This window comes from Denticeps clupeoides, unplaced genomic scaffold, assembly GCF_900700375.1.
Source record: "Denticeps clupeoides unplaced genomic scaffold, fDenClu1.1, whole genome shotgun sequence".
NCBI classification, from domain to species: domain Eukaryota; kingdom Metazoa; phylum Chordata; class Actinopteri; order Clupeiformes; family Denticipitidae; genus Denticeps; species Denticeps clupeoides.
The window spans coordinates 20,489-32,638 of NW_021629989.1; the positions used below are offsets into that span (position 1 = coordinate 20,489).

At 42.5% G+C, this 12,150-nt stretch overlaps 13 non-coding genes and 1 pseudogene across 13 annotated transcripts; 3 read left to right on the forward strand and 11 right to left on the reverse strand.

Moving 5' to 3' along the window:
- Positions 1–269: 269 nt before the first annotated feature.
- On the reverse strand, positions 270–341 carry trnag-ccc (transfer RNA glycine (anticodon CCC)). The gene has a single exon. It is a non-coding gene; the product is annotated as a tRNA-Gly (tRNA).
- A 278-nt stretch (positions 342–619) lies between these two features.
- On the reverse strand, positions 620–701 carry trnal-uag (transfer RNA leucine (anticodon UAG)). Its single transcript has one exon. It is a non-coding gene; the product is annotated as a tRNA-Leu (tRNA).
- A 731-nt stretch (positions 702–1,432) lies between these two features.
- trnal-uaa (transfer RNA leucine (anticodon UAA)) lies at positions 1,433–1,514 on the reverse strand. The gene has a single exon. It is a non-coding gene; the product is annotated as a tRNA-Leu (tRNA).
- Positions 1,515–2,245: 731 nt separating this feature from the next.
- On the reverse strand, positions 2,246–2,327 carry trnal-uaa (transfer RNA leucine (anticodon UAA)). Its single transcript has one exon. It is a non-coding gene; the product is annotated as a tRNA-Leu (tRNA).
- Positions 2,328–3,116: 789 nt separating this feature from the next.
- On the reverse strand, positions 3,117–3,188 carry trnag-ccc (transfer RNA glycine (anticodon CCC)). Its single transcript has one exon. It is a non-coding gene; the product is annotated as a tRNA-Gly (tRNA).
- Positions 3,189–6,995: 3,807 nt separating this feature from the next.
- trnag-ccc (transfer RNA glycine (anticodon CCC)) lies at positions 6,996–7,067 on the reverse strand. The gene has a single exon. It is a non-coding gene; the product is annotated as a tRNA-Gly (tRNA).
- A 278-nt stretch (positions 7,068–7,345) lies between these two features.
- trnal-uag (transfer RNA leucine (anticodon UAG)) lies at positions 7,346–7,427 on the reverse strand. The gene has a single exon. It is a non-coding gene; the product is annotated as a tRNA-Leu (tRNA).
- A 586-nt stretch (positions 7,428–8,013) lies between these two features.
- Positions 8,014–8,131, reverse strand: LOC114779329 (uncharacterized; annotated as a pseudogene).
- Positions 8,132–8,535: 404 nt separating this feature from the next.
- Positions 8,536–8,695, reverse strand: LOC114779333 (U1 spliceosomal RNA). The gene has a single exon (XR_003746700.1). It is a non-coding gene; the product is annotated as a U1 spliceosomal RNA (small nuclear RNA).
- A 370-nt stretch (positions 8,696–9,065) lies between these two features.
- Positions 9,066–9,172, forward strand: LOC114779331 (U6 spliceosomal RNA). The gene has a single exon (XR_003746698.1). It is a non-coding gene; the product is annotated as a U6 spliceosomal RNA (small nuclear RNA).
- A 418-nt stretch (positions 9,173–9,590) lies between these two features.
- Positions 9,591–9,750, reverse strand: LOC114779334 (U1 spliceosomal RNA). Its single transcript, XR_003746701.1, has one exon. It is a non-coding gene; the product is annotated as a U1 spliceosomal RNA (small nuclear RNA).
- A 370-nt stretch (positions 9,751–10,120) lies between these two features.
- On the forward strand, positions 10,121–10,227 carry LOC114779336 (U6 spliceosomal RNA). Its single transcript, XR_003746703.1, has one exon. It is a non-coding gene; the product is annotated as a U6 spliceosomal RNA (small nuclear RNA).
- A 415-nt stretch (positions 10,228–10,642) lies between these two features.
- On the reverse strand, positions 10,643–10,803 carry LOC114779335 (U1 spliceosomal RNA). Its single transcript, XR_003746702.1, has one exon. It is a non-coding gene; the product is annotated as a U1 spliceosomal RNA (small nuclear RNA).
- A 371-nt stretch (positions 10,804–11,174) lies between these two features.
- On the forward strand, positions 11,175–11,286 carry LOC114779332 (U6 spliceosomal RNA). Its single transcript, XR_003746699.1, has one exon. It is a non-coding gene; the product is annotated as a U6 spliceosomal RNA (small nuclear RNA).
- Positions 11,287–12,150: the final 864 nt, after the last annotated feature.

The window sequence follows — 12,150 nt, forward strand, 5'->3', positions numbered from 1 at the left end:
ACAAAAACTAGTTCATGACCTTTACTGCATTTTTAATCACATAGGCAGTTGTGGGATTTGAACCCACATTTGTAAAACAGACTGGACATTTACACTAGTAGCACAGACCTTTCAGACAAGCTACCTTCTGTGAGATATATTAAATGCAACATCTTTACCATGACTATTTTGAGGAAACTAGTAATGCTTCACAGAACATACAGTGACAGGAGACAACCAAAAGCATCGTTCAAAGATCAATGGTTTGCGTGTTGTTGTAAAAGGTCCATTGCATTGGCCGGGAATCGAACCCGGGTCAACTGCTTGGGAAGCAGCTATGCTCACCACTATACCACCAATGCACACAGCTTGCAGGTTGTCGTAGATTTTCTTAAAGGGAGCATGGCACTGATAAGGAGTCAAACTAATGTTTGATGTGTAGTTAGAAGCTATACTCAGGATTTTGAGAACAATTTATGGCCAGGTGAAAGAGTGCGTGGGTAAAAGGACAGAGGATGAATGTTATTGACTGCTAGATGTTCACCATCAGGTGTGTCGTGGGTGTATTGTGTTTTAATGGCTGCTTGATGAACACCTAAAACTAAGCACTACAATTAGTTCCCTGTACTTTAAAATATAATGGCAGCGGTGGGATTTGAACCCACGCCTCCGAAGAGACTGGAGCCTAAATCCAGCGCCTTAGACCGCTCGGCCACACTACCACTCATTAGGTTATTTTAGATCCTGATGTGTTATAGAACACTTGAGATGAAAACATGACCTTAGCCAAAATTTGGCTTAAAAAGTTGCACAACACAAAAGCAGGATGAAAAAAGAGGACTGCGTTGGCTGGGAGTCCAACCCGGGTCAACTAACCTGAAGGCAGCTATGCTCACCACTGTACAACAAAGGCACAAACTAGGAAGTTTTCCATGTTGTGGAATACCAAGGGCATTTAGACCCAAAAGTGGTTATTTCTTTTGGTTGAATAGAGATCAGATTGAGATGGGCTGTGGAAGTGAGTGGTACTGTAACTACATGATGTTTAGAAAAATTAACTAATTCTTCTGAGCAATTGTCACAGTTTTTCCCACAGACAGCATGGCACTGGTGAGGAATCAGTCTAGTGCTGGATGCCTGAAAGAATCCATGGTCAGGGCAACAGCAGCAATGCATGGCCAAATGAAAAAAGTGTGTGTGTGACATGACAGAGCATGAACTTTACAGAATGCATGCATTGTGCATTTTAAACAAACAAAAACAAATTCGTAACTTTCACTGCTGGTTTAATCATAAAGGCAGAGGTGAGATTTGTAAAATGAAAGAGGATGAATGTTGTTGACTGCTAGGTGTTCACCATCACTTGTGTCCTGGGTGTATTGTGTTTTCATGGCTGCTTGATGAACACCTAAAACTAAGCACTACAATTAGTTCCTTGTAGTTTTCATCATAATGGCAGCGGTGGGATTTGAACCCACGCCTCCAAGGAGACTGGAGCTTAAATCCAGCGCCTTAGACCGCTCGACCACACTACCACTCGTTAGCTTATTTTAGATCCTGATGTGTTATAGAACAATTGAGATGAAAACATGACCTTAGCCAAAATTTGGCTTAAAAAGTTGCACAACACAAAAGCAGGATGAAAAAAGAGGACTGCATTGGCTGGGAGTCCAACCCGGGTCAACTAACCTGAAGGCAGCTATGCTCACCACTATACAACAAAGGCACAAACTAGGAAGTTTTCCATGTTGTGGAATACCAAGGGCATTTAGACCCAAAAGTGGTTATTTCTTTTGGTTGAATAGAGATCAGATTGAGATGGGCTGTGGAAGTGAGTGGTACTGTAACTACATGATGTTTAGAAAAATTAACTAATTCTTCTGAGCAATTGTCACAGTTTTTCCCACAGACAGCATGGCACTGGTGAGGAATCAGTCTAGTGCCGGATGCCTGAAAGAATCCATGGTCAGGGCAACAGCAGCAATGCATGGCCAAATGAAAAAAGTGTGTGTGTGACATGACAGAGCATGAACTTTACAGAATGCATGCATTGTGCATTTTAAACAAACAAAAACTAATTCGTAACTTTCACTGCTGGTTTAATCATAAAGGCAGAGGTGAGATTTGTAAAATGAAAGAGGATGAATGTTGTTGACTGCTAGATGTTCACCATCACTTGTGTCCTGGGTGTATTGTGTTTTCATGGCTGCTTGATGAACACCTAAAACTAAGCACTACAATTAGTTCCTTGTAGTTTTCATCATAATGGCAGCGGTGGGATTTGAACCCACGCCTCCAAAGAGACTGGAGCTTAAATCCAGCGCCTTAGACCGCTCGGCCACACTACCATTCGTTAGCTTATTTTAGATCCTGATGTGTTATAGAACAATTGAGATGAAAACATGACCTTAGCCAAAATGTGGCTTAAAATTTCACAACACAAAAGCAGGACAAAAAAAAGGACTGCGTTGGCTGGGAGTCGAACCCGGGTAAACTAATTGGAAGGCAGTTATGTTCACCACTATACAACCAAGGCACAAACTAAGAAGTTTTCCATGTTGTGGAATACCAAGGGCATTTAGACCCAAAAGTGGTTATTGCTTTTGGTTGAATACAGATCAGATTGAGATGGGCTGTGGAAGTGATTGGTGATGTAACTACATAATGTTTAGAAGCATTAACTAATTCTTCTGAGCAATTGTCACAGTTTTACCCACAGACAGCATGGCACTGGTGAGGAATCGATCTAGTGCTGGATGCCTGAAAGAATCCATGCATCCAGCAGCAATGCATGGCCAGATACAAAAGTGTGTGCGACATGACAGGGTATGAACTTTACCGAATGCATGCATTGTTCATTTTAAACAAACAAAAACTAATTCATGACCTTTACTGCATTTTTAATCACATAGGCAGTTGTGGGATTTGAACCCACATTTGTACAACAGACTGGACATTTACACTAGTAGCACAGACCTTTCAGACAAGCTACCTTCTGTGAGATTTATTAAATGCAACATCTTTACCATGACTATTTTGGGGAAACTAGTAATGCTTCACAGAACATACAGTGACAGGGGACAACCAAAAGCATCGTACAAAGATCAATAGTTTGCGTGTTGTTGTAAAAGGTCCATTGCATTGGCCGGGAATCGAACCCGGGTCAACTGCTTGGGAAGCAGCTATGCTCACCACTATACCACCAATGCACACAGCTTGCAGGATGTTGTAGTTTTTCTTAAAGGGAGCATGGCACTGATAAGGGGTCAAACTAATGTTTGATGTGTAGTTAGAAGCTATACTCAGGATTTTGAGAACAATTTATGGCCAGGTGAAAGAGTGCGTGGGTAAAAGGACAGGATGAATGTTATTGACTGCTAGATGTTCACCATCAGGTGTGTCGTGGGTGTATTGTGTTTTAATGGCTGCTTGATGAACACCTAAAACTAAGCACTACAATTAGTTCCCTGTACTTTAAAACATAATGGCAGCGGTGGGATTTGAACCGACGCCTCCGAAGAGACTGGAGCCTAAATCCAGCGCCTTAGCCCACTCGGCTCATTTTAGATCCTGATGTGTTAAAGAACACTTGAGATGAAGACATGACCTCATCCAAAATTTGGCTTAAAAAAAGAGGACTGCATTGGCTGGGAGTCGAACCTGGGTATCTTGCTTGGAAGGCAGCTATGCTCAACACTATTCAGAATCAGAAACAGAATCGTATTTATTGGCCAAGTAAGTGCAAGCACATACAAGGAAATTGATTCCGGTAGATGGTGTCTCTCAAGTACAATGTAGGAAAAAAAGATAAAAAACAACAACAACAACAAACAACAACAACAACAATGTGTAAGGGTGTTGTGTTATTGTCCAAGTTGTGGATTGTTTGTGATTTATAAATAACTATAACTATATCTACTATTTATGAATAAATAGGCAAAAAACAAACGAAATCTTATATACAAGTGAACATAAAGTGCAGTGTGTAATGATGGATGAGATTTACAGTATCAGCCGTTTAGGAGGGAGATGGCGAGGGGGAAGAAACTGTTCTTGTGTCGGCTGGTCCTGGTCTGCAGGCTTCTATAATGTCTGCCAGCGAGCAGCAGGTCAAAGAGCCTGTGACCAGGGTGTGAGGGGTCTGAGATGATTTTCCCTGCCCTTTTCCTGGATCTTGAGAGGTACAGGTCCTGGATGGAGGGCAAGGGGGCACCGGTGATCCTTTCTGCTGACCGTACAGTCCGCTGCAGTCTGATCCTGTCCGGTTTAGTGGCTGCTCCATACCAGACAGTGATGGAGGAGCACAGGACAGACTCAATGACCGCAGTGTAGAACTGGATCAGCAGCTCCTGTGGAAGACTGTACTTCCCCAGTTACCTCAGGAAGTACATCCTCTGCTGGGTCTTTTTGAGGATGGAGGAGATGTTGGTCTCCCACTTCAGGTCCTGGGAAATGGTGGTGCCTAGGAATGTGAAGGTCTCCACAATAGACACCAGCCTGTCTGATATAGTGAGGGGGAGCAATGTTGAGGGATGTCTCCTGAAGTCCACCGTCATCTCCACAGTCTTAAGCGTGTTCAGCACCAGGTTGTGTTGACTGCACCAGAGTACCAGACGCTCAACTTCCTGTCGGTATGCAGACTCATCACCATCCTGGATGAGCCCAATGACAGTGGTGTCGTCTGCAAACTTCAGGAGTTTCACAGTTGAGTTCCTGGAGGGCAGTCGTTGGTGTACAGGGAGAAGAGAAGTGGGGAGAGGACACATCTGTGAGGGGCACCAGTACTGAGGGACCGTGTTCCAGAAGTGATCTCCCTCAGCCTCACTTGCTGCTTCCTGTCTGTCAGGAAGCTGGTGATCCACTTGCAGGTACCAGGTGACACGCTGAGCTGGGAGAGTTTGGAGGTGAGGAGTTCAGGCACAATGGTGTTGAATGCCGAGCTGAAGTCCACAAACAGAATCCTGGCATAGGTTCCCGGGCGGTCGAGATGTTGCAGGATGTAATGCAGCCCCATATTCACTACATCATCCACCGACCTGTTTGCCCGGTAGGCAAACTGCAGGGGGTCCAGTTGGTGTTCTGTGATGTCCTTTAGATGGGCTAAAACCAGGCGTTCAAAGGATTTCATGACCACAGACGTCAAGACGACAGGTCTGTAGTCATTTGGAACAGTGATGGTGGGTTTCTTGGGGACCGGAATAATGGTGGAGCGTTTGAAGCAGGTGGGAACTTCACACAGCTCCAGGGATCTGTTGAAGATGTGGGGGAAGATGGGAGCCAGCTGTTCAGCACAGGCTTTGAGACAAGAGGGGGAGACACTGTCTGGACCTGCGGCTTTCCTGGTCTTCTGTTTCTGGAACAGCCAACGCACATCTTCAACGTGTATTCTGAGTTTCAGGGGGGGTGGGGGGGTTGTGATTGGAGTCGTTGACTCTGGGCAGGGGAGGGGGAGGGAGGAGGGTGGGGGGGAGAGAGGTGTGACAGGGTTCATTGTCTCTGGGAAGGGGGGGGTGACGGAGGAGGGTGGGGGGGGTGAGGAGTGATGGTGGTCTGTGTTTCTGGAGTGGGGTGGTTGAGGGGTGTGAATCTTCAACCAAGGCACAAACTAGGAAGTTTTCCATGTTGTGGAATACCAAAGTGCATTTAGACCAAAAAGTTGTATTTGCTTTTGGTTGAATACAGATCAGATTGAGATGGGCTGTGGAAGTGAGTGGTGGTGTAACTACATGATGTTAAGAAGCATTATTTAATTCCTCTGGGCAATTGTCACAGATTTTCCCACAGAGAGCATGGCCCGGGTGAGCAATCAATCTAATGCTGGATTCCTGAAAGAATCCATGGTCAGGGCAACAGCAGCAATGCATGGCCAGATAAAAAAAGTGTGTGTGACATGACAGAGCATGAACTTTACAGAATGCATGCATTGTGCATTTTAAACAAAAAAAAAAAGTCCTTAACTTTCACTGCTGGTTTAATCATATAGGCAGAGGTGAGATTTGTAAAAAGACAGAGGATGAATATTATTGACTGCTAGATGTTCACCATTAGGTGTGTCATAGGTGTATTTTGTTTGCATGGCTGCTTGATGAACACCTAAAACTAAACACTACAATTAGTTCCCTGTACTTTAAAACATAATGGCAGCGGTAGGATTTGAACCCACGCCCCGAAGAGACTGGAGCCTTAATCCAGCGCCTTAGACCGCTCGGCCACACTACCATTCGTTAGCTCATTTCCGATTCTGATTTGTTATTGAACACTTGAGATGAAGACATGACCTTAGCCAAAATTTGGCTTAAAAAGTTGCACAACACAAAAGCAGGACAAAAAAAAGGACTGCGTTGGTTGGGAGTCCAACCTGGGTCAACTAATTGGAAGGCAGCTATGCTCACCACTATACAACCAAGGCACAAACTAGGAAGTTTTCCATGTTGTGGAATACCAAGGGCATTTAGACCCAAAAGTGGTTATTGCTTTTGGTTGAATACAGATCAGATTGAGATGGGCTGTGGAAGTGAGTGGTGATGTAACTACATGATGATTAGAAGCATTAACTAATTCGTCCGAGCAATTGTCACAGTTTTACCCACAGAAAGCATGGCACTGGTGAGGAATCGATCTAGTGCTGGATGCCTGAAAGAATCCATGGGCAGGGCAACAGCAGCAATGCATGGCCAGATACAAAAGTGTGTGTGACATGACAGGGCATGAACTTTACAGAATGCATGCATTGTTCATATTAAACAAACAAAAACTAGTTCATGACCTTTACTGCATTTTTAATCACATAGGCAGTTGTGGGATTTGAACCCACATTTGTAAAACAGACTGGACATTTACACTAGTAGCACAGACCTTTCAGACAAGCTACCTTCTGTGAGATATATTAAATGCAACATCTTTACCATGACTATTTTGAGGAAACTAGTAATGCTTCACAGAACATACAGTGACAGGAGACAACCAAAAGCATCGTACAAAGATCAATGGTTTGCGTGTTGTTGTAAAAGGTCCATTGCATTGGCTGGGAATCGAACCCGGGTCAACTGCTTGGGAAGCAGCTATGCTCACCACTATACCACCAATGCACACAGCTTGCAGGTTGTCGTAGATTTTCTTAAAGGGAGCATGGCACTGATAAGGAGTCAAACTAATGTTTGATGTGTAGTTAGAAGCTATACTCAGGATTTTGAGAACAATTTATGGCCAGGTGAATGAGTGCGTGGGTAAAAGGACAGAGGATGAATGTTATTGACTGCTAGATGTTCACCATCAGGTGTGTCGTGGGTGTATTGTGTTTGCATGGCTGCTTGATGAACACCTAAAACAAAACACTACAATTAGTTCCTTGTAGTTTTCATCATAATGGCAGCGGTGGGATTTGAACCCACGCCTCCGAAGAGACTGAAGCCTAAATCCAGCGCCTTAGACCGCTCGGCCACACTACCACTCATTAGGTTTTTTAGATCCTGATGTGTTATAGAACACTTGAGATGAAAACATGACCTTAGCCAAAATTTGGCTTAAAAAGTTGCACAACACAAAAGCAGGATGAAAAAAGAGGACTGCGTTGGCTGGGAGTCCAACCCGGGTCAACTAACCTGAAGGCAGCTATGCTCACCACTATACAACAAAGGCACAAACTAGGAAGTTTTCCATGTTGTGGAATACCAAGGGCATTTAGACCCAAAAGTGGTTATTTCTTTTGATTGAATATGTAGTCCCACGCTGGGGGACCTATCAGATATTAAACAGACATCAGGGTGCGTCGCACCTTAAGGCTGAGGTTCGGACAACCCCACCTAATCGATTAAGCTCCACCCCACTCCAAAGCCAAGTCTCTGAATGATTGACGTAGAGCACGCAAAGACACAGAAACCTGAAGAAAAGTTTGTAAAAAAAAAAAAAAAAAAAAGAAAAAGAAAAAAGGCGGGAAAAAATCTCAAAGAGTGAAAATACCCCTTAAGTTAATTTGAAAAAAAGCTAACACAGTGATGTAAATAACTTCATTTTAAAAAGTTTTTCAATATTCAAAGCTCACAGCAGCTGTATTCCCAGGCAGTCTCCCATCCAGGTACTAACCAGGTCCAAGCCTTCTTAGCTTCTGAGATCAGACGAGATTGGGCGTTCTTCAGCTGGTATGGCTGTGAGCAAACTGCGCTCGAAAATCTTGGACTTTAAACAAAAGGGGCTTTCAAAACATGTAACTTGTAAAGGGATGACACACAAATCAGTGAAGTGCTCCATATTTGCAACTTTTTTTAATTGACAAATAGGAACTAGGGTTCCTTAGGAAAAGGGAGATGCTGTGCCAAATTCTAAATGTTTATTTTATTTTCAAAGCAAACACACAGGGATAAAGACCATAAGAAGATCAGACACTTTTCCAAATGCAACTGGTGTCAATGTATTAATGAAGTTGCTCATGTAGTGGACAATCTCAATCATTTGGTAAGATTAGAAGATCTGAAGCTGCTGTACATTTCTTTAGCTGACTCTAGGACTGACTCTACGCAGACAATTGTGTTTGTGGTTTAGTTGTGAACAAAATGCTTGTGAGAGTGTAAACGCAGTCTGTCGCTATCAGGAATGATGCAGTCTAGATGCCCACATATGGGGACTTTGTAGGAGTCAGCACTAGCAAAATGCAGAGGTACAACCACAGTCTGGGAAGACCACATGTTTGAGAATGAAATTTCCCCTGCCAAAAAAGCATGAACTATAATGAAATGACAGAAGATGGCTGCCAGTACCTTAACAGAGACCCAGACAGTGACATTACCACGTGGAATAAACACACCTCCTGGAACCACGCCCCTTTCCTGCATTGACCTGCCCACTTTGTGATGTTCCCATGACTCTTGACACCAATCAAATTATTCATCTTTCTTTGCTACACAAACTGACCACACTTTAATCATGCACCTCCACAAGTTACCAGCCTCTTGCAAAATGCAATTAGGGTCACTAAGCATTTGCTCTCCAAATATTTTATCACATTTTTACACAATACTCCATACAAGGTCTTGGTGAGCAGAACAATGATATGGTCAGTATTATAAGTGGCAGCTGAGAAGTTGGTTAATGTGCTTGCTACGGCTGCACATATCCTAAAAGTGGATCGATACAGAGAAGATTAGCACGGCCCCTGCAAAATTGTGACATGCAAATCCTCAAAGCGTTCCATATTTTGTTCTTTTTTAATTAGACAAAGAGTCACTTGGGACTAGGAAGATGTTGTACCAAGATTAGCATGGAACTTGTAAAGGGATGACACACAAATCAGTGAAGTGCTCCATATTTTCAAATTTTTTTGATTGACAAATAGGAACTAGGGTTCCTTGGGAAAGGGAGATGCTGTGCCAAATTCCAAATGTTCATTTTTTTTATTTTCAAAGCAAATACACAGGGAAGAAGACCATAAGAAGATCAGAAACATTTCCAACTGCATCTGGTGTCAATATATTAATGAAGTTGCTCATGTAGTGGACAATCTCAATCATTTGGTAAGATTAGAAGATCTGAAGCTGCTGTACATTTCTTTAGCTGACTCTAGGACTGACTCTACACAGACAATTGTGTTTGTGGTTTAGTTGTGAACAAAATGCTTGTGAGAGTGTAAACACAGTCTGTCGCTATCAGGAATGATGCAGTCTAGATGCCCACATATGGGGACTTTGTAGGAGTCAGCACTAGCAAAATGCAGAGGTACAACCTCAGTCTGGGAAGACCACATATTTGAGAATGAAATTTCCCGTGCTAATAAGGCATGAACTATAATAAAATGGCAGAAGATTGCTGCCAGAACCTTAACAGAGACCCAGACAGTGACATCATCACGTGGAATAAACAAACTGCCTGGAACCACGCCCCTTTCCTGCATTGACCTGCCCACTTTGTGATGTTCCTATGACTCTTGACACCAATCAAATTATTCTTCTTTCTTTGCTACACAAACTAAGAATACTTTAATCATGCACCTCCACAAGTTACCAGCCTCTTGGAAAATGCAATTAGGGTAACTAAGCATTTGCTCTCTAAATATTTTATTAAATTTTTACACAATACTCCCTTCAAGGTCTTGGTGAGCAGAACAATGATTTGGTCAGTATTATAAGTGGCAGCTGAGAAACTGGTTAATGTGCTTGCTACGCCTGCACATAGACTAAAATTGGATCAATACAGAGAAGATTAGCATGGCCCCTGCGAAATTGTGACATGCAAATCCTCAAAGCGTTCCATATTTTGTTCTTTTTTAATTAGACAAAGAGTCACTTGGGACTAGGAAGATGTTGTACCAAGATTAGCATGGAACTTGTAAAGGGATGACACACAAATCAGTGAAGTGCTCCATATTTTCAACTTTTTTTGATTGACAAATAGGAACTAGGGTTCCTTGGGAAAAGGGAGTTGCTGTGCCAAATTTTAAATATTTATTTTATTTTCAAAGCAAACACACAGGGATAAAGACCATAAGAAGATCAGAAACTTTTCCAAATGCAACTGGTGTCAATGTATTAATGAAGTTGCTCATGTAGTGGACAATCTCAATCATTTGGTAAGATTAGAAGATCTGAAGCTGCTGTACATTTCTTTAGCTGACACTAGACTGACTCTACGCAGACAATTGGTGTTTGTGGTTTAGTTGTGAACAAAATGCTTGTGAGAGTGTAAACGCAGGTCTGTCGCTATCAGGAATGATGCAGTCTAGATGCCCACATATGGGGACTTTGTAGGAGTCAGCACTAGCAAAATGCAGAGGTACAACCTCAGTCTGGGAAGACAACATATTTGAGAATGAAATTTCCCCTTCCAAAAAAGCATGAACTATAATGAAATGGCAGAAGATGGCTGCCAGTACCTTAACAGAGACCCAGACAGTGACATCACCCCGGGAATAAACACACTGCCTGGGAACCACGCCCCTTTCCTGCATTGACCTGCCCACTTTGTGGATGTTCCCATGACTCTTGACACCAATCAAATTATTCATCTTTCTTTGCTACACAAACTGACCACCTTTAATCATGCACCTCTACAATTAACAGCCTCTTGGAAAATGCAATTAGGGTAACTAACGCATTTGCTCTCTACATATTTTCATCAATTTTTACCACACTACTCCATACAAGGTTACTTGGTGAGCAGAACAATGATTTGGTCAGATTATAAGTGGCAGCCGAGAAGCTTGTTGATGTGCTTGCTACGGCCTGCACATATAACTAAAATTGGAATCGAATACAGAGAAGATTAGCATTGCCCCTCGCGGAAGGAGACACGCAAATCCGTGAAGCGTTCCATATTTTGTTCATTTTAATTAGACAAAGAGTCACTTGGGTCTAGGAAGATGTTGTACCAAGATTAGCATGGAACTTGCAAAAAGATGACACACAAATCAGTGAAGTGCTCCATATTTTCAACTTTTTTTGATTGACAAATAGGAACTAGGGTTCCTTAGGAAAAGGGAGATGCTGTGACAAATTCCAAATGTTTAGTTTTTTTTTTTTTTTTTCAAAGCAAAAACACAAGAATGAACTCCATAAGAAGATCTGAAACATTTTCAACTGCATCTGGTGTCAATGTATTAATGAAGTTGCTCATGTAGTGGACAATCTCAATCATTTCGTATGATAAGAAGAACTGAAGCTGCTGTAGATTTCTTTAGCTGACTCTAGGACTGATTCTAAGCAGACAATTGTGTTTGTGGTTTAGTTTTGAACAACACGCTAGTGAGAGGGTAAACGCAGTCTGCCGCTATCAGGAATGATGCAGTCTAGATGCCCACATATGGGGACTTTGTAGGAGTCAGCACTAGCAAAATGCAGAGGTACAACCTCAGTCTGGGAAGACCACATATTTGAGAATGAATTTCCCCTTCCAAAAAAAGCATGAACTATAATGAAATGGCAGAAGATGGCTGCCAGTACTTAACAGAGACCCAGACAGTGACATCACCACATGGATAAACACACTGACTGGAAACCACGCCCTTTCCTGCATTGACCTGCCCACTTTGTGATGTTCCCATGACTCTTGACACCAATCAAATTATTCATCTTTCTTTGCTACACAAACTAAGAATACTTTAATCATGCACCTCCACAAGTTACCAGTCTCTTGAAAAATGCAATTAGGGTAACTAAGCATTTGCTCTCCAATATTTTATCACAT